We start from the raw sequence: 27,410 nt of genomic DNA, 5'->3' as shown, positions 1-27,410 counted from the left end.
AGTGATATTTTTCAGATGTTCAGAGATACCCAGTCTCATCATACGGTAGCTGATTTTGTTTCAGGCCTGAGAATTGAACAGCAGGATGGCCTACCCAATACCCCTCTAACTCTTCTTCCCAGCTTAATGAAACCACAATATAATTCAGAGCAGTAAGGTGCTCGGTTAAAAATAGTTGTGACCTCAGCCTCCCTGGATCTAAGGGAAGCCATGTCACTCAGTATTGACTTATGTGACATAAACTGAGTGTCACTGGGAAAGCTTTCTAATTGCTGCCATTTCTGGATATTCCATCACATCTGGCACATGGGGAGGAGGCTTAAATGTGGATTTGCACTCACAGACTTACAAGAATGAGAATTCATGGAAGAGAAGAAAAGCAATGGAGGACCCTACATCTCTGTGCTAGCAATGACTTGCTGGAAATCCCTTCTCTGGATTCTATATCTCTGAAATGCATCGTCTATTTAAGTCACAGTCTATATGGTCTGTCCTCACAGCACAACACATTTCAAACTGATGCAAAGGAATTTTCCAGCCACATAATGTAATAAGCAATATGTTATTAGAGGTTAGTCAGAAGATTCTAGAAACTTGCTGCTGAAGCTGTGGGCATGGGGCAATAGGATCAGCTTCACCTGGGTGATTTGCACAAAAGTACACTTAGGTTGCATTCATCCATGACTATGAAGACTGGAGAAATGTTCCCTTAGGATGTCCTCATGGAACAGGTAAACTTTCTAAATGTTTGGATTAAGGATTTCTGCCTGAAGATGCCCTTAGAATGCAAAGTCAGAACCTATCCAAGTAAGCAGATTTCTTTGAATGCTCTGCTGGACCCCATCTTAGACCTCCTAAGGCAATTAGGAATTGCTCTGAGCCTCTACCCAAAGTAATTGCAATATTACCCAACACCCAGAAATGAAGCCTAAACATCCACCCCTTGATAAACACTCTCAGGCCCTTAAATGTTCAAACTCCATGTTGGGTCCTGACCTCTGAAATATTTATACACAGTGATGCACCTTCCAGATAACATCTCCTGGAATCTGCTTAGCAGCCAGGCTGCAACAGGGGGGAGTTAATAAATGCTCTTGTTGTCTATAATTCAGCAAGAAAGCTTTTGCTCAGCCCCCAGACACAACTAAGAATAGCCAGGTTTCTTCTCGTCTTTGAGAGCTCCCAGATCAAAAATAAGTTTCCCGTTTCTCTCCTTCCTCCTCCAGACTCCACTTTAGAGTCTCACAGAGTTGGTGCCACCCTGGCCCATGCCCAAGAAATACCCTTGTTTGTTGGAATGGATTCAGCTCTTGGCTGATTTCTTCCTTGTACTATTCTTTGCCAGACTAGTTCAATCTTGGGTCATCCCTGTTTGGGTTTCTTGATTAACTCCAAGTCTCTCAGGGAAAGGAAGAGACAAAATGCTTTGTTAGAGCAACCAGGCCATGGGCCAGGCCTACCTGATCGTGTCTTCTCTCCACAGGCAGATTCTTTGAACCACTTCCCCCCCCCAACCTCTTTGAGAGTCTCACTGTTCTGAGTTTCTGGGTCCCCAGACTGAGGGAGACTCTGGAGAACAGAAGCTTCAAATTGTACCAGGGGGAAGACTGACATCAAGTCCCCAGCTGGCCTCTCAGGGACAGTGTGGCCAGAGGTAAGAGACTCAACCTTCCTGCGCTCCTGTCTGTGATATGGGAATGGTGCCACCTCTGATGGCTCAAACAATGAGCTTGTACATACCCTCTAGACAGCAAGTCCCTGAGGGCAGGGTGCTTGCTTGTTGGCTGCTGTCAAATCTCCTATAACCCATTGAAGTTACTCAACAAAAGTTTTTGGATAATCCATCCTTACAATTCTGAGGTGAGTACTAGAACTGTCCCCACTTTGCAGAGGTGGAAATGGAGGATCACCATGGTTAAGCCAAGGGTCCAAGGTCAAGATGAGACTACAGACCCATCTGGCTCCAAGGCCTGTGTCAGCCATTGGACAGAGCTGAGGACATGAGACACTTGAGCTAATGTCCACAGTACCTTGTACACACTGTGGGACTGTGGGTGGTCAGTAAACGTGGGCTCCCTCTTCCTCTTGACCTTTTATACCATCTCCCCTACCCCACCTGGATTCCTAACCCCCATCCTTCTACAAACACCACTTCACATTAGAGAAAAACATCACAAAGCAGGGAGAAGCTCCTTGGCTTGGCCTCCTGCAGCCCAGCAGCTGATAGAAAGCAGACCTTCAACCCAAGGGAGAGGAGAAGGGGCCAAATTGGTCTCTAGGGACATATCACGACATTCTATTTCTGCTCCAGATCCCCATTTTTCTCTTTTTTTAACCTTGACTTTCCCATCACTGCTGAGCTGTGGCCTCATGTGAACATTCTATGAGTTTCCTCAAAGTGTGGTCATGGGTAGATTACTGGCTTGTTCAAATTCAGATCACTGGGCTCTGCCCCCGGCTACTGAACTCCAGTCTCTTGGGTGGGGCACTAGAGTGTGCACGGCAACCTCCTTGAATGGGTCTCAGTTATTGCAGTCTCCCTGATCTAGAACCTTGGGGAGTGGCGCGAAGGAAAACACTGGACATCCATCTTCCCCTGCCCTGGGACATTGGTGCTGATGGTCCTTGTCCTTTGGACTCACGGCTCAAATTGGGAGTCCCCAGGGCCTCCCTGGTGGCGCAGCGGTTGAGCGCTGGGTTGCGAAGCTGCCCGCAGCCTCTGCAGTGCCGGTTTGATCCCTGGCCGAAGGTCGAGGGTCCCACATGACGCGCAGACCTCTCCTGCTGCGCCCGCTGCTCCCCTCAGCAGTGTATTTCGTCAGTCTGCTTGTTCTTCTCTCCTCTGGCTCTGGTGAATTCTCTCACCCTCCCGCGCTTCTGACTGTACCCAGTGCTTGTATAAATAAAATAAATAAATCTTAAAAAGTTTAAAAAAAAATCGGGGTCCCCTTATTCTTTTTCTTCAGACTTAGACTGAATTACACCCCCTGTTCTCCTGGGTCTCCAGCTTGCAGACAGCAGATAGGTGGGGGGTGGGGGGTACTTCTTAGCCTCATAAATGGCATGAGCCAATTCCTGTAAGAAATCTCCACATGGTTTTCCGACTAGTTCTGTTCCTTTGGAGAAGCCTGGCTAATAAACACGCACACACTCACATGCGTTGGCTGTCATCCATCGTCGTAAGACCTTTCAAAGTCGACATTATCTCAGTTTCCCTTGGTGGCTCTGGGCATGTCCCTAAACCTCTCTGAGCCTCAGGAGCTATAAAATTGGGATAATAAACCCTACTTTATCTGCCCGAGAGGGTGGTGAGATAATTGAGAAGCGGCTACTTTCTTTGAAAAGACTCAAGGGTTACACAAATATCGCCGGTTATTATGAACTTTATCGCAAGCAGGCGGCAGTTTCTGGGGCCCGGAGACACCCAGGTCAAACTGTCCCAAGTTCATCTAATACATTTGCATGAGCCCATCCTACGCTGGGCAAGCTGCCCTCTCTGGGCCTTGGCAACATGACAAGGGGAACAAAGAACAGAACTCACTGAAGGTGTCAGACAAGATTCCTGGTGCCTGTCCCTGGACCCTATTAAGCTTTGCATGTAAATCAACACACCTTTGTGGAGGGAACAAAGGAAGTGGATCGGAAATGTTGAAGACCTTTGTTCCCAGAAGCCCTGCGGCCAGCTTCTTCCTGAAAAGTGTTTTGCTGCTTCCAAGCACTAAGAGGATCAAAGGACCTCAGGCTAATTGATCCAGAATTCCAGAACGTAAGATCCCACTGGATCTGGTAATATGTTGGGTCAAACTCCTCCATGTCTACCAGTGCAGAGATAATGCCTGTTGCTTAAAGTGCCACATCCTTAAGAGCTTTACCTGGAGACCTTACACTAGTAAGTGCTCAATAAACGCTGGCTGGACGAATAATTAAACCAATGAACAAGCCTCTCTACAAGACCCCAAAAAGTCACAATGTGGCCTGCATGCCCCCGTTCTAGATCATGGCTGATGTCAGCTGACCCCTGCACTGCTTCCCTCCAAGTCCAGAGGCACCCCCCATCCTCGTGGCATCCAGTTCCTGTCTTTCAATCAACAACTATCAATCCAAGGCACCAAGTGAGCCAAGCTCTGTTCTAGAGACTGTGACATACAGCACTGGGTATAAAGCAAACATCTCTACCCTCTAGCTGCATCCCTGCTACTGGAGATGGCAGAAGGAATGAAACCCATTTGCCACCTCAGTCTTCCTGCAGACCTGGGGGTCCTGAGAGAGACACCTCCTCCTCATGGGTCAAAAATGTTTTTTCTTATGTCTACCATGCCTGTGTCTGAGAATCTGATCTATTGGTGGAGTCTATCATGTCTCCATCCTAACGTATTCTGTTCTGGTCACCTCCTCACCAGCAATCTCTAGCCCAGAGCCCCATGGGTGCTCACTGAACAATTTTGACAGCCCCTGATGCCCGCCTTCCATTCTTCTTCATCCACACGAGGCCAAGTTACTGGCGCAGAGCAGCCAGCAATCGCCATGTGGGGGGTTGGTTTCAACAGCAGAGAGTCAACACAAGCCAGCACAACACCTCGTTTCTGGAAGTGTGGCTGGGCCTGGTACAGATAGAGGAGAAACATGCAGACTCTGGAGCCCAATTTCCAATGTCCAAATGTGGGTCTTTGCTACTTACTCACTGAGCTTTCTTTTTTTTTTCTTTTTAAATTTTATTTTTATTTATTTATGTGTAGAAGAGCTGGGATGCTGGCCAGAGGTGCAGGGAGTTAGAGAATTCACCAGAGACAGAGTGGGAAGCAGAACAGGCAGATCTACTGAAATACACTGCTGAGGGGAGCAGCAGGTAAGACAGAAGAGGTCTGCTGTGCCATGTGGGTCAGCTCCCTGGCTGGGGATTGAACTCATGCCACTGTGGCTGGCAATAGCTTGAGACCCTAACCCCTACGCCACAAGGGAGTCCCTTCATTGAACTTTCTTAACCTAAACTTTGACCTTAACCTTATCCCACCCTCTCCCCCAACCTTACCCTCTCTGTGCCTCAGTTCTTCATCTGCAAAGCAGGGATAAGAATCCTATCAGGCAGGCTTGCTGCAAAGCTGTTGCACATTAATCTATGTAAAAGCTTCAGAACGGTGTGAAACATAAAGCAGTAAGTATAATGTAAGTGTTACCCATTATTGATTTTTCACCTGGCAAAGCGTTGTGAGGGCAATTAAATAAGACCGAGCACATTAGCACAGCACCTGGCGCTCTGGCGTCTGGGTGAATGTAATTGTTATTACCCCTGGCCAACCCATTTAGCACGCAGGACCTTTTGAGTTCTCTGGGCATTTGGGCAAATTCCCTGGAGACACAGCTCCTCAAAGGGCATTCTCTTTCTCTGTGGAAACCATGTCGCTGACACCCATGCCCGGGGGTCGGATGCTCACTGATCACACCAGCTGAAGGACAATGACCCTCTCTGGCCACCCTTTAGCACATGCCCTAATACATTTGCTCACCCACCCCAAACTTGCCAGAGAGTCGAGCTCCCTCTCTTCTCACCAGTGTCATCGCCCCCGACACTTACAAGGGCTGCCTCAGGCCGCGATCCCCACCTGCAACGGCTGCCCTATAAAATCTGGCCCATCCCTGCCTTCCCTGCCACCTTTCCCCCCTTTGACTATACCAAGTCCTCTGTCAGTGTCTGTTATATTTTCATTGGAGGGGAAAAAAATTACTTCCTAAAATGTTCAAAAGTCTTTCCTCAGTTTGTTATTAAAGCAATTATCTAGCATAACACACCAAAATCGCAAAAGCTATTCTAATGGGAAACAAATGCTCCCGACGGCAACAGGCTGGACTCAGACTTTTTATTGAAAAATGAGGGGAAGGCGATTAGAGGGGAAAGGCGGGGGAGGAAAGATTTTCCACCTGGCCTTGGACAGTACATCAAAAGGCCGTCAAAAGGATGCTATTTATAATCATGATTGCTCTGTCTTTGGAGTCATGTTGGTCTGATTGTTCCTCCTGCCCTTCTCTGCCTTCCCTGCCTGCTCCCCCCGCCCCACCTCTGCATGTAGACAGTTTGCATGGATCACAAGGGCTAGGCCACAAGGGGTCATGTCCTGGAGAAAGCTTGCAAGGATTAGTCCATGTGCCAGCCAGACACAAAGACTCAGAGGTCTTTGTGAGGTCCTGAACATCTTTATAAAGTCATTTCAACTTCCCAGTTGGTAACTACCAACAACACAACTTAACACTTAGAAGAGATGCCAGGACTCCATGATTGTCCAATGGAAACTCCAGATTTTTTTGTGGTATGTGTTGGAGCTAAGGGGTAAATACATTCATTCCACAAACATTGATCTGGTACCTATGATGTGCCTTTCACTATGCTCAGCACTGCAAAGATATGGATGAACATGAAGTGTCAAAGAGATCTCCTCCAGTGTTGGTATTGGTGTAGAAGATAGATTTATCTTGGGTTAACTCCTTTTGATTGTCCAGGGCTACTTGGAAACTTGACCTGAGAAGATGCTGAGTTTAGGAAGAAATAACTCGTGATCGATTATTGATGCCTGTCACAGACACACTAGGGAGGTATGGCAGCACTCTGCATAGTTGATGAAGCTTGTTTAGTGCTCATCCTCTCAATGTGCATGCAAATTAAGTGGAATCTTATTGAATTACAGGTTCTGATCCAATAGATCTGTGGTGGGGCCTGAGATTCTGCATTTCTAGCATGTTCTTAGGTGACGCCAATGCTTAGGATGCATGGATCTCACTTTGAGCAGCAAGTGATTCATGGAACCTACCAGTGAAATGACCACAGTCCCAGATCCATCATCCACATGGCCACATAACCTTGTGTAAATCTTCACTTTGGAGATCAAGAGATACCAGGGTATATTCTCAAAGAAAAGTTCAGCATCTGGACTCTGAGGTTCCCACAATTGAAGGTGGTGGTCCGGCGGACACAGACCCTACTAGCAGCTCCCATTGGTTGGCTGAGAAAAATGAAGGCTCCCAAAGGGCTGCAGCTTCGGCTCACAGCCCCAACCAGAGGTTCAGATGTTTTTCCAAATCAGCTCCAAGGCTTGCACGCATCTCTGGGGGCCTCCTCGCTCTCTGTCTGAAGCTCCAAAGGTTACATTCTTGGGTGAGCCTTTGGGCATTCCTGCTCACCCCCTCGGCTGAACAGATGATCACTTCAAAGGTCTCCTTTCTTGTGGTATTTTAGTACCTCTGACCTTGGCCAGGAACCATCAGCCCAGAGGCGTATGAAAGTGAAAAAGAAGAGAAAAGGGAAACATCGTTTATCCACCGCTTCTCCCACCCAAACAAACGTTGCCAAAGCTTTTTGCGTGGGCTAAGTCTGAATGTGCATGATGATCCAGTGAGGACTCACAGAGTCTGTTAACCCTTGATTTAGCTTTGCACTTGAATACTATCGCTCGTGGAGAAACAGAAAACACCCCCCAGGCCAATGGTATGGTTTTTAAAATATTTCTGTCACTCAAAGAAAATCTAGCCATCCAGGGAGAGGGGTGACACAGCGTTCTCACAACCAGCTACACCTCTTCTGAGCAGAGATGGAGAGAAAAAGGCAAAGGGCAGAGCACTAGAAAATCAAGACATTTGGGGATGAGTTCCTGATCTCACTGCTTTGTGCAATACTGTCCCTTGCTTGTGCTGAAGTTTGTGATGCCATCTTTCTGTTTATTTCAGCCCATTCTTACCCCAGTATCTTTTCACCTGCTATTCTTCCTGCTTGGAAGATTGTTCCAAAAATCTTTGTATGGCTACTGTAATCATTTGAGTTATACTGGATGAGAACAAGAATTCATCTCTTCAGAGAAGCTTTCTCTGATCCTGCTGGCTGACACAGACCCACCCTCTCTGTCATTCTTTGGCCTCTGTCATTCTTGGCCTGATATTGAGTATTAGATATGTATGTTAATTGTCTATATTTTCCTCCAGAACAAAAGTTCCATGAGGGTAAGAATTTGTCTTTTGTTCACTGGTGTATTTCCACATACCTTGAAGAGTTTCTTTCACATAGATTGTCTTAAATATATATTTATAATTCCTATTGAGTAAATAATCTCTCTGGCCATAGTGGTTTAGGGATAGTCGTGTGACTGAGACAAAGCCAATAGGAATGTCTTTGGAACTGTTTCTACTGGGTAAACTAAAGGAGGTGGGCATTGAGCTGTCAGAAGTCAACTCTTCTGGTGGGTGGAAGAAGTCCAAGATTGAGCTCTGATCACAACCATGAGTCATGTCTGAAACCAGGAAGATCTGTCTTTGACTCAGGTCCAGGGGACCTGTATCACCCACTTCCTCCTCCTACACTGCACAGCCCACCAAAGCTATGTTAAGCTTACATAAAACTTACATATATTGTTTACAACTGACACAACCTCAATCAAATTATATGGGATTGTAGCAACAGCGGTGTTAAATCTGATTTCTATCACTGCCTAGATATGGAACCCTATCTTAGGTTAAATTTGTCCATCTAGAATCTGTAAATGTGTCATTTACTAAAAGGTCTTTGCAGATGTAATTAAATTAGGAATCTTGAAATAAAATCATCCTGGATTAGCCAGGTGAACCCTAGATCCAATGACAAATACCCTTGCCAGATAAACACCAAGGGGGATATTGCATCCTCCAAGAAGAAAGCCATGTGAAGACAGAGGCAGCAACTGCAGTGAGGTGGCCACAGCCAAAGAGCACCTGGAGCTCTGAGAGGGCGGAAGAGACAAGGCACAGGTTCTTCCCAGAGCCTTCAGGGAGTGGACAGTCTTGTCAACACCTCCATGCTGGCCCCCAGCTCACGGTTGGAAAGCTTTTGGAGCTGCCCACTACCTAGCACCTTCTTCACCTCTCTTCTTTTGTTTAACAGAAGTGGCAAAGCTTGAGAAGTTAACAGAGGCTCGTCAGCCCTGCTAGTTTCCATTGGTTGAGCTCAGCCACGTGGCCACCTCTTCCTGCAAGGAAGGCTGAGATAGATAGTCCTCTATATTCCCAGGAAGAGAAGAGGAGCACACACAGCAGTCTGTGTGGGTTTCATTATTACCATTTTACAGATTGGAAACAGAGGCCGAGAGTAAGGTTACACAGATAACAGGAACTAGGAACCAAATCCTCAGGATTAAGCAGCCCAAAAGATGCTTATCAAAAAAAGGACTGGAAATATTGGAATGGAAAAAGATGCTTTTCCACTCACATCTGTGGGTCTTCCTATTAACCCTCCAAGGAACACTACTTCCTATCACACTCTCTCTTTCAATCCCCCCTCCTCTTTATCTTCTTGCTGTTTGATCCCCTTCCCTTCCCCAATTCCCCCATATTCCTATATCCATTTCAAATGCTATTTCCTCCATGAAGCAGAAACCCATCTCATACGGGAGTAAATCCTTGGACATATGCCTGATTCCCAAAATTGTACAAAGGAAGGGCGTGCATTTCATTGGATTGATGTAGCATCCAGCACAGGTTCTGACCCCCAATGGAGGCTCAAAGATGTTTCTAGTTTGAAAACCTTTTTCTAGTTTGCAATCACAATAAGCAGAAAACTTTAAATTTTCACATAAAAAAGTTGCAAACATATTAAACAACAAATTATCCATATTTCAATATCCCTGACTTTGAACTATAATTCTAAATCCTGATATAAAAAAAAAGTTTCCAGTCTTCTGTATCACTTAGGATGAAGTGAGCAGCAGAGTTTAAAGCTATCAGCAGCTTACTGATCGCAATACATTCCTAATAGTATTTCTGTCCATTTAAATCCAAAGGTAAGAAATTCAGAGTTAACCTGAAGTTTCTGCATCACAGTGTCACTAGAGACCAAGGGTGCTTCCTGACTTTTCCTGTCTTCCCTGGGATGAGGCTCAGGTTTGCATAATCCAACTTGACTGCCAGATGGCAACTATTTTATTCATAGCCCCATCAACAGGAAGGAAAAAGAACAAAAAAGAAAATAAAGAAGCAAGCCAACAAGGATCTAGCCAAGCCATCTTTTTAGGAAGATTCTTTACTGGCCCAAACATAGACATACGACCAAGCCTAGCAACAGGGGAGGCTATTCTCGGGACTCTGTGTCTGCAAAAATTGGGTGTGCTTATGCCTGGGGAGGAGGGAGCCACGGGAAGGTGATGCTTAGAATAGATGGAAATGATGATGGATGCTGGAGGAAGCTGCAGCTTTTAGATACCTACCGAGCTGACATGATTAGAAGATGGCATGTCCCTTTCTCTGACTCTTCTTAGACAGGAGCTCACACGTCTCGCTCACCTTAGTTGTACATATGAGTTTTGAATCTAAATGACCCAAATTCCAGAACTTTCTGCTGGGTAGGGTCTTACTAGTAGATGGTATTACCCTACCTAACGTGACTCCCTCGTGTAGTTCCTGTTCCCTACCAGAGGACAAAGACAGGGTCTGTCCCTATGGGGTCGCGTCAAGGTCAACTTGTCTTTTGTTGTTGCTGTTCTGATTTCTCTTTACCCAAAATGAAAAAGCAAGACTGACCGAAAACCTGTCATTAAGGTTGGGGAGTGGGAAGCTCAATTATGCCTCAAGCCCAAGTCCAGCCTTACCAGAGAGCTCACTGAGTGGCGCCATCGAGTGCCGGCTCTGTTATTAATTACTATTGGTTACTGGTTATTAGCAAAGCAGTGCCCTGCTTCCGACATGTTGTGTGAGCGACTTCCTCTGTTGGAAATCTTTGGGGAGGAGACGGCGGTGGTAGTGATTTTTTCTTTCAGGCTTAGCACCATCACCCCACATTGGGAGCCTCACCCAATGAGTAAAGCATTTCCAACCTGTAAGTGCCATTTATTCATCACACAACCCCGTGGACAGTTTCCGTTGAATTTTTACAGATAAAGAAGCAGGGACTGGGCAACATAGACTGTCTTTTTTCAAGCTGGGGAACGGCTGGCCCAGGGCCCCAAACCAGCCTCTGGCTTCCAGCCACTCATTTAGCTCTTGGCCACATCTTATCCCCTATTCTCTCCATTTTCCCCCGGTTTCCTCCTCTCTATGTGCTTATAGTTTTTTACTTTTACATTTCACTTCATCTCATTTAATTGTTCTTGTGTTTATTGTCCTTTTTATAATCCCATTAAATTCTTACCAGAACAATAAACAAATTAATAGTCCCGTATAATTGTCTGTGGATGTTCATGTCCCCCCTACCAGAGGTCATGTTCTGTGAATGCTGTGACTGGTTCTTTCTTTCCGCAAGCTCAGTGCCATCTTCCAGCCTTGCTGTGTCGTTGGTGCTCAATCTTTGTTGGAGGAAAGGCAGTCCCCTGCCTTCCCTCTCCAGAGCTGCTCGGCAGACTGGAATTCTGTTTCCCGGTGGAACAGTCACAGGCTTCTTGAGTAATTCTGAGGGACAAGGATGGGCTTTCTTTGATCGGCGTGGGTGACCCTGGGATACTAATGAAGCCAAGCTGGGCCAGAAGATTTGCTCAGCGTCTGGGTGCATGGTCCCAGGTGCTATGTAGAACCGTGTCTGCCATGTCTGCATCTATCATTTTAGTAACAGCATCAAAGCTTCTGGAATATCATGGCCCTCATGTGAAAAGGACTCAAGTCATTGTCTGTGTGGCGTTTGGTCTGGATGGCCCAAAACAACCAGCGTTCACTGTCCAGTAGGTTCCCAGCATGCACGAGTTCATGTGATTGTCACAACAGTCTCTGAACTAGAGCCTAATATCACCTGCGTGTTGCCAAGGAGAAAACAGACGCACTTGGCAGGCGTGGCCGGCTCTCTCAAGGTCACGGAGTAGCAGCGCTGGGGTTCAGCTCCACATTTTCTGGCGCCAGAGCCTGTCTTTTAACCAGCCCACTCTGTGGACACAAGCCAAATGTGGTAGGTTCCTGGGTGCAGGACCCCCACTTGGCAGCTTTTCAGAGAACATGGAGGAGGAAGTCACAGAGGACCGAGGTCGGGGGCTCTGCTGGCCACTGTCCCAAGACTCTGAAATGCTGCAAGGTGAGAAGTTGGGCAGCAGCTGTAGTGTGAGGTACACTGCTTGGCCTCTGCCTCTGGTTCTGCCTCTTACTCCTTTATGGGGTCCTTTACCCACAGCTGTCGGGAGCCGAATTATATAAATATGAGCTCATCCACCCCAGCCCCTAAGGTTTGACTTGAGTGGAATACTCGGTGCTGGCGAAGCCCATAAAATTGCTTGCCCGGCCTCTGGATTTAGGAGAGGGAGGGAGGGAGAGGCGGAGGGAGGGAGAGCGAGAGAGACGCTCTATTTCAATGTCTTTTCTCCCCCAAGGGGAAGCACGAATGGAGCCCCCACTACCAGCAACAATGCAGGTGAGTTTCCCACATTTGGGGGCTGGCAGGGATCAGCACACTGAGAGCAGTGGGTGAGCCCCTCCCTGGGAAGACCCCCTTTTCCATCTTGGTGTCTCCCCTGCCAGGTAAGTGCTCCAGTGTCCTCATGAGCTGCTGACCCCTGATTAGCGCGTAGTTGGGGAAAAGCTTGCTGTGAAGCCCAGCCACGTAGCAGAGAGACCGCATAAGCCACATTTCTGTCTGTGCATCAACCCCTTTCTCAAAGACACCGCCTCCCTCCCTGCCTTTGGAGAACAAAACAGAACTTTACTTTTTCCCTTAGAGTCACTTCTGGATTCCACTGGGGGCAAATCACAACCCCACGCTGCTCCCTCTCCTGGGACACGCTTCTCCTGGTTCTCTGCACTGTGATTTTTTTTGGGGTGACATTGATTCACAACACTGTACATGATTTGGGGGTACAGGTTCACACCTCTTTAGAGGTATGTCACCCCCCACGCTCACCACTGAAGTACCCATGACCCTCCCCCACGGGTCACGGCCCCCTCCCGCCTCCTCTCACCCCTTCCTCGTCAGCAGCCTCAATTCTGCAGCAGATTTCTAGGGTTTGTTTGGGTTTAGTTTTTTTCCTGCCTCTTTGTTTTATTTATTTTTATTCCAGATATGAGTCTTTCTCCAGACTTATTTATGGAGCATCATCCCCTCCAGCTCCAGCCATGACGTTCCCAATGGCAGGAGTGCATTTTTGGGGGTGCTGGTTAGCCCATCTTTTTAAGTGTTCTTTAATTCTCCATTGACATGGGGTTCTCGGGACACTGTAAATGCACAATGACACCGAGTAAGTGAATGACTAAAGTAAAATTAAATCTGATGCATAGCAAGTGTCACTTTGAGAAAATCCAGTTGCTTCTCTGAGCCTCAGTTTCCCTGACTGTGAAACGGAAGGAGAAAAGGCTCACCCCACAAGGAGGCTGTGACGCCTAAGAGAAGGAGCCCAGGCCCCTCACACACAGGAGGTGCGGGACCAAGGGCACCCCTTCGGGCGGTCGGGGCAGGGCAGCGGCGGTCCCAGCACCGAGGAGGACAGACACTTGTTTCTGCCCCAGGTAACGCCCCCTCCCTGCCCTTTGCGCAGACCCCCAGCAGGGTGAGACTGTGCAAAAGGAGTAATCTGAAATTAGACTTGCCACTGTGATTCCCAAATCAGAATCCATTTTCATTTAATGTGTCTCTGCCCTGAGCGGTGCAGCTGTGCTGGGGATTACATGGGGAGGACAGATCTGTCTTCTAAAGAAGGGAGAATTTCCTGTACTGGGCTGTCCAGATATTTGCTTTCCCACCACTTGCCTGGGTTGGATCCCAGATGACCCCTCACACGGGCCTCCTCCCTCACCATGACCAGAGAGATCATATTAAGCATCAACTCGTGGAACTGAGAGGAGAGCGGGACACACATTCACGTCAAGATCTCCAGGGTGCCTCGACAATAAATATAATTCCTCTCTTCCCACTCCTCATACCACTTGCCAGGGACACCGAGTATTTCTGTGTCAGCTGTGCCAGCGAGTCTGGGAGACGATACCAGGGGCGAAAACAGATCGGGGCCGTGTAACAGATCACCGGGGAGAGTTTAGGAGCCATCACTCAACAACTAACAAGTCAGCAACCCCCGTCTCTTGGATGTCCCTTAGGAAAACCCATCACCCTGTTTTCCAATAACCTTCATCCAACTGTGTATATTCAAAAAGTTCCCAGGGCTGTAAAAGACGGGAATGAAGTGGCCCAGTAAAATAATTCAGACGTTGAGGCCACTTGCAAAGAGGGCAGCTTTAAAATAAAGGACATTGTCGGGCCTCCCCGGTGGCGCAGCGGTTGAGCACTGGGCTGCGAAGCTGCCCGCAGCCTCTGTGGCGCCGGTTCAATCCCCGGCTGCTCCCCGGCCACCGGAGGAGGGTCCCACATGGCGCGCAGACCTCTCCTGCCGCCCGCTGCTCCCCTCAGCAGTGCACTTCGGTCCTTCTGCCTGCTCTGCTCCCTGCTCTGGCTCTGGTGAATTCTCTCACCCTCCCGCGCTTCTGACTGTACCCAGTGCTTGTATAAACAAAAACAAACAAACAAAACAAAAACAAACAAACAAATAAATAAATAAATAAAACACTCCTCTATATATTAAAAAAAAAAAATTAAAAAAAAATAAAATAAAGGACATTGTGTCGGTCACCCGAGTGTCATCACTAGTGGGAGCCAAGTGGCTGAGCTCGGCTGGTGAGCGTGTGCCCCACCTTTTTCTTTAATCTGCCCGCTTTTCTGCCATGGGCTATGGGAGTGGAACATTAAAATGAAGTGGAAAAGTTACTAGCAGTGTGTTAGATACTTTAGGGCCAGTTGCTTTTATTTGCAACTCAGATTCCCCATCTGGAAATGTGATTGGATGGCAGGGAGGAGCATATATATTTAGGTAACAGGTGCTGCCTTTCTCTCGGCTTACCTGTACCAGACATGACTAATCGATGGATCGTTCTCTCCCTTCCTGTTCATCCCAGATGTGGTCTTAGAGTTCACCTTAGCCTAGAGTTTCAGGAGCCACCATCAATCCATCAAGGACAGACTTGGAGAAAAACATTTCTCTGTCATTTCTATAGCAGATGACCCCAAAGCTCTCCTCATTGGCAAGAACTGTCATGGAAGGCAATGGCACATGTCACTGCCACCCTGTACACATCAGTAGAGGAACTTTTAACTTTTAACAGCCCAGCCCTGTAAGCTGCCTTGGAAAGAATATCCTTAGCAGTTAAGATTTCCAAATACCAAACTATACTCAAGCTTTAAAAAACAATGGTTGAATCTTTCATCCCATAAAAGCTTCGCGAGGAGAGGCAACTAACCACAGCAGAGAACTAAATGGGGGTGACCTCCAAGTGACCCCAAGGCTGATTCTGAATTGTCAGCAGATCTGCCTTCGGAAGAGATGACAAGAGCATCGCTGGACACTGCAGACCTAACTCTGTCCAACCCACGGGTCGTTTTGGCTCATTTCGAAGGCTCTTGTCTACTGCTCAGAAATCCTCAGAGGGAACATAGAAAATGGTGGCGAGGCCTAAGGTTTTCATGCAACATCACGGGAACAGTCCATCCCTCCTGGGCCTGGCTCATCTACAGAGGCCAACACGTGGCAGAGAAATGCTTCCCTAATGGATTCTACTTTGGTAAAAGAGAAACCCTGGTCCAGAGAAGCCAGGGAGTCTGACCCCAGCCACATGTTGGTACTGTGGTCCTAGCCTCTCCAGTTTCTGGGCATCAACACTCAAGTTTCTCCTCCGTCCATGTGAAAGGTGGTGTCTGGCACCACCTTTGGGGTGGTGAATTCACTGGGGCCTATCATCCAGATTTCCCAGATCCAGAATCTTCTCTGGCTGGGGCAGGGGTCCCTCATCACTGGGCTATCAGAATAAGGCTCATGTCGTGGCAGAAGCAGATGTTTTTGTTGGAGTGGGTGGAACTATTTTGAATCCTGCTTGCTTTCACTTTTGTCTGATGGACACATAAGTCTCAGAAGGCTGGCACCTGAGATAGTGCAGACCAAGCACTTAGCCCAGTGCCTGGTGGGAGGTGCTGCTGGGTGTTTACAGCAGCTCTGCAAGTAGGCTTCCTGCCTCTGGCTTCACCTTCCCTAGCCCTCCCCTCTAAGCAAGAGTGATGATAGTGATGACGATGACGATGGAGCTGTTCCAGGTAGTAATGGTTTTCCCATTATCAAGCACCCACTGCGTGCCAAGTAAGTGGTTGACTGCACCACCTCACTCAATCCTTTCAGCGGTTATAGATATGATGGCCACTCGAAAGTTGTGGAAAATGAGGCTCAGAGAGGTTAAGTTTACTTGCTGAAATTTTAATACCTGGTGACTGTAGGAGAACTGGAAGCTCACCCCCTTCTCTTAATCACTCTACCACACTGACTCTTACCCACTCACCCAGCTGTGCTCCACTGAGGACCTACTATAATATTCCCCTTGCACCATCTCTGATTCTTGGAACACAGAAGGGAACAAGACAAAGAAGGGCCCTGCTTTCATGGAAATTAGGTTTTATTTGAGGAAGATAGACAATAAAGAAAGGAAAAGCAAACTAGATGATTGCAGAGAGCAGTAAGGACTCAAGAGTAGAAAGGAAAGTGAGACGCTATGTAGTGTAATGGAGGGAGGCAGGAAGACTCCCTTGGGTGTCTGAGGAAGGCCTCTCTGAGTAGGGAGCATTGAGATCTGACTTGTCATCTTATAAAGATCTCAGAGCAAATCACACCAGGCACATGCAAAGGCCCTGAGGCAGGAGTGTCCTGGACACGTTCAGGAAAACCCAGAGCAGCTAGAGTGGCTGAAGGTGCTAGAGGTGATGGTTCAATCAGTAGCTGACAGTGAAGAGATAGGTAAGGGTGGGTTCACTAAACTATCCCTACCACCTGACACAGAACTTGGCACATACAAGAAGGTCAGTGGAAAGTACTGAATGGAAAATTTCTCCTTTTCATTAAACTGAATCCTGAGCAGACATTCTTTCTCCTTACCATAAGGAACATTTTCCATAGTCCGTCTTATTCAAAAAGCAGTTTACACTGGGAACATTCAAGAAAGAGTTCAAAGTTAAACAGAACGGACTGGACAGAAAGTTCCAAGCTGGGCGCCACAGAACTCATTTACAAAACAAGCATTTCTTGCATGTCTGCCGGTTCCTGTCCTCGGTCACCACTGCTCTTTGTTCACCTTGAGGAGGTCAAATTGGTTCTGTTATTCCCTGCAGATGGGGAAGCTAAGTCCTCCCATGAGTCATCCAGGGCACAGGCTGAAACTTCAATGCTCCAAAGAGACTAGAAAAACAGAAGACCTTGGGGTGACTTGATTAGTAGCTGGGAGGTCAGCCTGAGAGTTTCTCAAGACTCAGATTTGAATCCCGGGTCTGCCACTTTCTAGCAAAATTATCCTGGCCGGCTATTTCACCCCTCTGAGGCTCAATTTCCTCCTCTATGTTATAGGATCAATAACAATATTTTAGTAATGAGAAGACACATGTGCTGTCAGTATGTACCATGTCTGCCTTTCCATGCTCTGATATAGAATGGACATTGATGAGATGATAAACACTATGGTTATCAATTACTATTATTATTTAGATAATGGTTCCTCATAAAAGAACCTAAATTACTATTTGTCCTGGAAAGTGTGATCAGGGAATGATAGCGAAGAAAGAACCTTGCACTGGAGTCAAGAATGCCAGTTCCAGGGCCTCCCTGGTGGCACAGGAGTTAAAGACAGCGCTATCAAGCTATCGCCAGCCATTGCAGCACGAGTTTGTTCCCTGGCCAGGGAGCTGACCCACATGACGCAGCAGACTTCTCTTGTCTTGCCCGCTGCTCCCCTCAGCAGTGTATTTCAGTAGATCAGCCTGTTCTGCTCCCCACTCTCTCTGGTGAATCTTCTCACCCCTGCACCTCTGGCTTATACCCCGGTTCTTCTATGCATAAATAAATAAATCTTTTTAAAAAAAAAAAAAAGAGTGCCAGTTTCTGGTTCTAGCTCTTCCCTACTTGCTGTGCAACTTCAGGCAGATAACATCCCTTGTCTGGGCTCTGGTTGCCATGACTTGCCTGTCCGCCCAGTTGTTGCAGGTTCCCTGGCCCCTAGGGCAGAGCAGCAGAACAATGGCTACATCCACCTCTCCAAACCTGCAAGGCCCTTTCCAGCAAAGCCACGGCCCAGGCAGCAAACCACACAGCCTGATCCTGCATACACTGGCACACACACAGCTTCCATGTGGCGATGACTATGTCAAAACAAGCTTTCCTCTTCCCTGCAGGGTCAGCCTCCCTTTTGAAAATAAAGCAGCTGACTGAGTCGGGGCCCAAGTGTCAGGGAGGTTGAGCACAGAGCAAGCAGGCACTCACATTCCACAGTGATTACGTCCAATGATGAATGAACAAGCTCCTTGACAGGGAGGAAGTTCCTACAGGTTGGGGTGACCTTCTTAGCAATGTGTTTATTTAGCAGCCTGAGACAACAAATTCAGAGAGAGAAAGAGAAGCCAGTGGGGAGAGAAGGAAAGAAAGGTCATGTAAGCACACAAGTATCCTCTCTGATTTGCCAAAAACATGTAAAACTGTAGCAGGAGGAGATCATATATGCATGTCAAGAAAAAAGAAGACAATGAGAAACTGTCTTTGTGTGTTGGTGCATTTTTAGTTATTTAATCTATTGGACACATAATAAAGACTCAAGGATTATTTGTGAAATGAATGAATGACAGAAAGGCAACATGTTTACTGGAGTTCCTAGTGAAGGTGTCATGGATTAAGCAAGTTGTGAAAGATGGGTAGGATTTGAATTTCTAAAGAAGGGAAGTGCTTCACAGAGACAGGAGAGTTAATGAAGATACTCATGAAAATGAGTTTGGCTCTGAGTGGGGAGATATATTAGTTAGATGAAGCTAGGCTGAGCTACAATTTTGATAGATGTTCAGTGACTCAATACAATAAAGGCTGGTTTCTCACTTTGGGTGTAGGCCCAGCACATGCACTCAAGGAGCTCTGCTCCACACAGTGACTCCAGGACCAAGGAAGATGGCGGCACTGGCAGGTGGAACATTTGCAACATGAGTTCTTTGTGGCACCAGAGTAAGAGAAGAGATCTCTTAGAGGATCCACACTTGCTCTTTTGCTGTCTGGCATGAAAGTGACTATACATAGCACAGAAATTAAGTCATGGCTTCACCTAACTTTTTTTTTTTTTAAAGGGGCTGGTTATCAATGAGCCACAGGTACCTGGGAACCATGAATGGCTCCACTTCATGGTAACAGAAGAACATCGTACTGAAATGGTAAACACAATTTAAGTGGAGAAAAATTAAGTACTTGTAGCTTTGTTATGGGCCCTGTATGCCCTGAAATTGGTGTCTCTAATAACATAGAGACCCTTTCTGTAGTGTCCAAAAATGTATCAAGAGACTAAGCAATGAAGACTCCATTGTTTTCATCCTTATTATTTCAAAGTTATTAGAAAAAGACTCATCCATTTTTACTCTGTTGGTTGTTCTCAACAATAGGTGAATGAATCCAGGTGCCTGCAGAAAGAAATTCTTAGGAAGGGCAGAGATTCTAAATTTACCCAAATCTGGATTCAAATCCAACTCCACTATCTTCCTCAAGGCCCTTAGGATACATTTCTCAATTCATTCATTCAATTAACATTTATTATGCACCAGTCCTCTAGGCAGAAAAGATGCAAGAGGAGGGCCTCCCCTGGTGGCGCAGCGGTTGAGCACTGGGCTGCAAAGCTGCCCTCAGTCTCTGCAGCACCGGTTCAATCCCCAGCCACTGGCGAGGGTCCCACATGGTGCGACAGACCTCTCCTGCCACGCCCACTGCTCCCCTCAGCAGTGTATTTCATCAGTCTGCCTGTTCTGTTCCCCGCTCTGGCTCTAGTGAATTCTCTCACCCTCCCACGCTTCTGAATGTACCCAGTGCTTGTATAAATGAATAAATAAATCTTAAAAAAAAAAAAGATGCAAGAGGAATACATTAACAAGATTCCCACCATCAGTTAAATTTCACACTTCTGGATAAAGCTTGGATTAAATGGATTGACAAGAAAGTAAGAAAGAGGTAAGACTTAAGGAAACAATTCTTGGACCTCCGACTGCAGAGGTCCCAGAAATAAGGATAGGCAGTGATACTCCCTCACAAGGTAACACAGCTCTGCCTGCTTCTCTGGGCACACTTTTGGAACCCAGCAGCCATGCTGTCAAGAAGCATGCTGTCAACAAGAATGTTGAAGCCATGCTGTCAACAAGTGGGAAAGTCATGAGTATATTTTTAGCTAAGAGTGTCCAGGTTCAACTTCTACACTGTGAGGAAGCTCACACGCTGTTCACAGGAATCCTGCATGGAGAAGCCACAGGCACGTGTTCTGGCTAAGGTATGTAACTGGCACCAAACACCAGACAGGTGCATGAAGGTGCTTCTAGATTTTTCCAGTTCCCAGTTGTAGAGTCCCTCTTGATCTTTGCTTGCTGAAGCCCAGACATCCTAGAACAGACAAGCAATCCCTAAGTTGCTTTGTCTGAATCCCAAACCTCTAGAAGGATAAAATGGCTGCTTCATACCACTCAGATTTGGGGTGCTTTGCTATACAGAAATAGCAGCCAGAAGAATGACTTAGTGGAGTTGGATCATCTAAGTATTTAGCCACATGGTAATGCCTGGGTCCTAAGACACTCTAATGCCAGGATCTCAGAATTCAGTTAGGTTTACTGGTCCTTAGTAGTAAAGTTTTCCTATTTTTGCAGCCTTCCCTGAAAGATCATCCCTGAATGATATATGGCCAGAGTTTCCCCAAGACGTTGCAAAGGGAGAGCGTCTAAGTTATTTTCAGAGTAATAAGTTGAAATTCAATAGCTGCAGCTGCCACTTACATAACAAGAGATACTGGGTTAACTGGTATTTTTGGTGTTCTCTGAGAATAGCTTGCATATATTTACAAAAATTCTTCTTGTGTTTTTCCAGCTTCAAGCCCCCTTGTTGATATTGGTATTGAATTATGATGCACAGTGTTTGCCGTCCTTTATTTCAGATCCTGCCCTATGGAAAAATGATACATTCCTGTCCCAGTGATGTCAGACGTCCTCTGGCCAATGGTGACTAGGCAGAAGGGACATTTGCTACTTCTGAGCACCAGCTCTATGATGTTTTAAGAGCCATTGGGTGGTTTTGCCAGATTCTTTTCCCCCTTCTACCACAAGGCCATCAAGGCTTATGATAGAATTTTTCCATAACCATTGATCCCGAATTAAAGTAGTCATAAAGCCAACACACTGTTATACAGTGAACACATAACTTGAGCAAACAAGTAACTGCTTTTGTAAGACCCAGGGGTTGGGGACATTTCTCACTGTAAAATAGCTTAATCTAAACTGACTAATACACCATTCATGCACGTCTCTTACCACGACAACAACATGGTGCAAATGTCAAGAGCTTCCAAAGCTGATGCCTTGAGGGTGTCAGTATGAGTCCTTTGCTCCTTGCTCTCCGCCCTAAGCCAGATCTGTGCTACATTCTAGAAAAAATAGGGAGAGTATCCTTCACCATGACCTAGAGTCACATCTGATCACCTATCACCCAGAACCTAAATCAGAACTGCTTGTGTCCAGCAGAACACAAACCTTCCTGATGTCACTTCCCAGAAGAAATAGATTCCAAGGAGTAATTCTGAGAATTAGGTTTTCTGCCACTTTTACCATTCTTTTATCTTTTTTTCCCTAAGATGTTCTACTTCCTCCTCCAATTTCCCTTTCTTCTATACAAATCAAAACAGGCAAAGTCACACCCACATGGACTTCAGCTCCTATCACTTTATCAGACACTCTCAGGCATGTTTGAGTCCCAGATTAGTAAGATGAGACACTATCCCACGCTCCGTGGAGGGTATATTCTTGCTCTTCACCAGGGTAACCTCATGGGTAGCACCCTGGCTTGGTAAGGTTCCTTTATCAAGGATGTTTCTCCTCCCATCCTTTATAAGTAGCACACTGCATGCCCATTCCTGGCCACCCCATGCTTTGCCCTGCTCTGTTTCTCCAGCACCTGCCACCACCTGACATATTTTTCATCTAATCACACCGTATCCTCCACTAGCACAGGCTTTTGTGTTGACTGATCCACGACTAGAACCTAGAACAAGCACGGAACATAGTATATGTTCAGTAGATTTTTTTAATTAAAATAACAAAATTTGTAGCAATTTAATATAACGTCATTGGGTACAGACATGGGTTTGCCAAGAAGTCCCTATGGAGAACCAAGTTTCCATGTGGAGGGAACTTCGGTACTTCTGCTCACAGGTCTGTGGCAGCAACTCTGATTTGACTTGCCTATCAAAGGAGTTAGAAGTATGATGTTATTTGAAAAAGTTTCAACTTACAAAGAGTCTGAAAATCACTGATCCAAGTCAACGAAACCCATTGAGTAGAAACGCACAGAGATCTAACATGGCGAAGATTGTTTACCAGGTCACTCAGCCAGTTAATGATGGAGTCAGCTCCAGAACACAAATTATTCATTGATTTGCTCTACATTGTTGGGATTGGGCAAGAAGACTTGTAATCAGATGCTGCTTCTTCCATGAACTATGAGTCAGGACCTGATATGATATGAAACTGGGTTCAACTGCAGGAGCAGCTCCAGGTTAATAAATCTTCTCACATGAAACTAAGGTGGAACATTCTGAGATCTGACTCTAGATAGTTGGAAAAGTCCATTAACCTATCTGATCTTATGTGATCTCTAAGTATTGTGGATGGCAGAATCCACCCAATTGTGACCGACCCTTATTAGGTAGCCAGCTACATGTGATTAGGGTTCTTATTCCAATGGAAGTTTCCTTCTGCTACAAATGGAAATCACCCCAAAGGATATTTACGATCTCAGACAAGAGAGCACAAGGAAAGGAAGCCCCAGGGCTGGCCAATTCTGGAAGTTCAAAGACATTAACAAACTCTCGCGTGTTTTTCATCTTTCTCTGCTGTCATCTCTAGCATGTTAATTTGTCTTCGTCAGCTTTTTCATGGGCACAAATGGCTCCCCACTCGTGAAGATGTCCATGAGTGGAGGCAGAAAAGGGGCCAACTTGTCCCTTGTGTCCACCAATGGGAAGAAGGAAAACGATGACCCAGGGGCCCCTCTCCACTTCTTTCCACATGCCCATGTTGGAGCCAACTTGCATGACTCACTCTGGGAAGGATGTGGTTGCTAGAGGGAGGATGAACAAAATAAGAATTCTGCTGGTGTGATGATTAGCTTAATGTGTCAACTTGGCTAGGTTATTCACTTCTACGCTAATCCAGGTGTTGCTATGAAGGTGTTTTGTAGATGTGGATAATATCTACAATCAGTTGCCTTCAGGAAAGAAGATTATCATTGATAATCTGGGTGGGTCTCATCCAATACGTTGAAAGTTCTTAAGAACAGAAGTGACACTGCAGCATCAGCTCCTGCCCTTGAATTTCCAGTCTGCCAGCCTGGCCATTTTGGACCTGATATACTTGCTCAATAAATATCCAACTATGTATCTCTGTAAATGCATGGAGTGTGTGTGTGTGTGTATGTGTGTGTGTTTGTGACATTGATTTTGTTTGCTTTCTGGTAGAACTCAGATAATACAGTCAGCCAGGAAGAAACTGGGAAAAGACCACTGAGTGGACCCTCCACACATTAATGTTTTAAGCAAAAGATAAGATTTGCTAGAACATGGCATTCATTCAGTTGTTTATCCATCTGTTCAATGACCACTTTGAGTGCTCACTTACACATTTCTTCAAAAACGTTTTTGGAATTCCTGGCCTGCACAGCTACCTGAGACATAATACTAAACAAAATGGACAAAGTACCCTGTTTCATTTTATTTTTAAAAATTTATTTATTTATGCATACAAGAACTGGGGTGTGGGCCAGAATTGTGGAGGGTCAGAGGATTCACCAGAGACAGAGTGGGCAACAGAACAGGTGGACTGACTGATATATACTGCTGAGGGGAGCAGTGGGTGAGACAGGAGAGGTCTGCTGTGCCATGTGGGTAGCTCCCTGGTTGGGGATTGAACTCATGCTGCAGTGGCTGGTAAGAGCTTGATAGCACTGAGATTGTAACCCATGTGTCACCAGGGAGGACACCATATACAGGGCACTTTTAGGGAGTATCTTGTGCTAAGAAGACGAAGAAGAGCAATAATCCTGGCAAGAGGTACAGCACCACAAACACTTGTTCTGTACTAAGTCTCATGTTTGGGTTTTGCATGCATTGCTTTACTCAATCCTTACAACAAACCTGTGAGGCAAGTACTAGTATTATCCCCATTTCACAGGTCTGAGAAATGAGGCTAAGGGACTAAAGTGATCTGCTGCAGTTAAAAAGCTAGAAAGCCTAGGCTGGGATTTACAGCACATCTTCCTATTTAAAGCCCTTGTGACGCTCCTGTCTTCCCGCTGCTCCTCTCAGCAGTGTATTTCAGTCAATCTGCCTGTTCGGTTCTCCACTCTGTCTCTGGTAACTCCTCTCACCCCGACACCTCTGGCCTATACCCCAGTTCTTGTATGCATAAATAAATAAATCTTTAAAAAATAAATAAATAAAGCCCTTGCTACAAACAGCTGTGCATCACTGTCTCCCAGCATGTGCCAGCCGCTGGCCCTGGACCAAGGTGGGTGCTTTCAGTAGGTATTTACCCAAATGACACAGAAACATTAATTCCAAAGGGCACCTGCATCCCTATGTTTACAGCAGCACTATTTACAATAGCTAAGCTTTGGAAACAACCCAAGTGCCCAAAAATAGATGACTGGATCAAGAAGATATGGTACATATTCGCCATGGAATATTACTCAGCAATCCAAAAAGATAAACTCATGCAATTTGCAGCAACATGGATGGAGCTAGAAGGGATCATGCTCAGCGACATAAGTCAGAAAGAAAAAGAAAAATACTGGATGGTCTCACTCATAGCAGGAATCTAGAAAACTTAAATAAGGACCAGGAAAAATACTAATTATAATAAAGTAAAAATCAAAATCAACAAGCAACTATAAACCAGAGACACACTATGGGGGGGAGAGGAAAGATTAGGGTCAAAATAAGGGTAGGTGCAATTGTATGGGGAATATAACCAAAATGAAAATGCATACATTGTGCAAAAATGAAAAATGATGTAAGAATTACATAAAATAAAATATTAAAAAAAAAAAAGACTTGTTGGCAAGTAGTACCCGCCACAGTAGGGTCGGGGCAGGAGTTGTGGGAGGCCAGCTGAGACAGTGGTTCTCAAAGTGTGGGCCACAGACAAGCGGCAAAATATCACCTGGGAAATTGTCAAAAACACAAATTTTCAAAGCCCCAATTCAGACCGGCTAAAGCAGACACTGCAAGAACAGAAGCCAGAAATCTCTGTCAACAAGCCTTCCATGAAGGACTGTGGCACAAGGCCTGAGAACCATGACTCTAGGATCTTGCTTCTCAGAGTGTTTGTAGACCAGCAGCGTCTGCATCACCTGGAGCAAAGGCGCTCAGATCCCACCCCAGGCCTACTGAGTCAGAATCTCCATTTTTTTAAACATCCCCAGATGACTCATTTGCAAGGTAGTTTGAGAAACCCTGGTCTAGCAAATTCCAACGGCTGCTCATTGGAATCACTGGCAGAATTTTAAAATCACCCCAACCCCCCAGAACCTCTAGCTTAGTTTGTGCACGGCACGGCCCAGACATCAGCAAATTTAAACACTCCCCAGATGAGTCTGATGTGCAGGGAAGTTTGCAAACCATGGGTCTCTGGGACTCTGAGGGGGCTTCCTGGGGGAAACCATGTCTAGTTCATCACTCACCCCCAAGGTTGGGTGTTTCCCAGAGAAGGACAGAGAAAGCCAGGGGTGCAGCTACCACCACTGACTACCTGTCTTCAGGTCCAACGAGCGAGGTCTCCCAAATCCAAGTCTGTCATTCCATCCGTCAGCGGCCTCACATTCACTAAAATGCTTGGGGCTTGGTTCAGAGGCAGGGCGGAGGGAGGTAGAGGCTTTTATTACATAAAACTCCATTCTCCATGCAGTACATGAATTAATTTCAAAGTAGAATGAGTGATGAGGGAGGTTGGGACCGCAGTGTGGATAAGAAGAGGACTTGCAAAAATTTCCTCCTGCTTCTGGGATGCCTTCCCCACCCCACCCATCTGATCCCAGTTGGGGTGAGAGCAAGAGCATGAGCCAGCTGGAAAGCATCAGGCCCTGTTGAGGCTGGTGGGGCTGTTCATGAGAAGCTAGATACACCACGCTCTCTCTAGCTTGGAGGGAAGAAATAAAGGCAGTAAAAGCACGAAGTCCAGTGGAGAGGACAGGGCATCAGCAAGGACAGAGGTAGAGAGGCAGGGAGTTCCTGGAGGGGCTGGTGGAGCCAGCAAAGCTGAGGACACAGAGGGAGAAGTAGCTTTGGAAAAGAAGGGTCTCAATGCTTTAGTTGACCAACACTGGAATGTTTCCACGGCACCCACGGCCCCACCTCCTCCTCTAGTCATCAGCCACGACTAAGGGTCTTGACCCTTCCCCAGTTAGTTGCTCAGCCCCTGTCAGCATTGGCTTCTGGGCATCCTCGGGTCACATGGTCTGGACACAGGAGTCCAGGCTCCCAGCAGCCCAAGTGGCAGCAGAATATGCCAAAGGCAGATGTCCAAGATATCCCCAGACCCAGTTTTTGATCTCTTTCCTTCCCTTCCCGTTTGGCCATCTTGTGACAATTGATTCACTTAAGATGTTGCCCCTTCTCTCTCTCTTTGGGGCTCTCTTTACCAGGGGTCACCACAAGGAATAAGAATGCACGATGATGCAGGTTTTCAGTTACATTACTAGAGCCCCATCACACAATGACCTTTTATGAGAGACCCCATCAAAGAGTATTTGCTCAGAACAAAGATGGTACCATCGCCCACCAGTGCTTTTGAATGCCTCTTGGGGAAGAGTGTCTGGAAATATCTACATGGAGATTCAGAAGCAGAGCACAAAACTAATTGGGAGAAAATATTTGCACTCCACACAACTGATAAGGGACTGATTTCAAAGATCTACAAAAAGCTCATCACAACAAAACAACATGACATGTTGACAACAAAAACAAAGCAAACAGTCAATCCAAAAATGGACAGAAGAGCTAAAAAGACAATTCTCCAAAGAGGAAATGCAAATGGCCAACAGGCATATTAAAAAATGCTCAACATCACTTATAATCAGGGAAATGCAAATCAAAACCACAATGAGATACGATTTCACACACATGAGAATGGCCCATCTTAAAAAACTGGCAACAGCAAATATTTGCTGGTGAGGGTGTGGGAAAAAAGGACCCCCTACACTGCTGGTAGGAATGCAAACTGGTCCAGCCACTATGGAAAGCTGTGTGGAGGGCCCACAAATTATTAAAAGTGGATCTACCATATGACCCATTAATTCCACTCCTAGAAATCTACCCAGAGACACAAAACATTAATTCTAAATGAAATCTGCTCTCCTGTGAATTGC

The 27,410-nt window shown here is 46.2% G+C and overlaps 1 non-coding gene across 1 annotated transcript; it reads right to left on the bottom strand.

Annotated features, from left to right (window-relative positions):
• Positions 1–12,290: 12,290 nt before the first annotated feature.
• LOC119245379 (U1 spliceosomal RNA) lies at positions 12,291–12,449 on the bottom strand. The gene has a single exon (XR_005125313.1). It is a non-coding gene; the product is annotated as a U1 spliceosomal RNA (small nuclear RNA).
• Positions 12,450–27,410: the final 14,961 nt, after the last annotated feature.

This window comes from Talpa occidentalis, unplaced genomic scaffold (assembly GCF_014898055.3).
Source record: "Talpa occidentalis isolate TD23 unplaced genomic scaffold, MPIMG_talOcc4v2.1 talOcc4.14, whole genome shotgun sequence".
NCBI lineage: Eukaryota > Metazoa > Chordata > Mammalia > Eulipotyphla > Talpidae > Talpa > Talpa occidentalis.
This window is presented reverse-complemented; position numbering and strand designations above follow the sequence as displayed.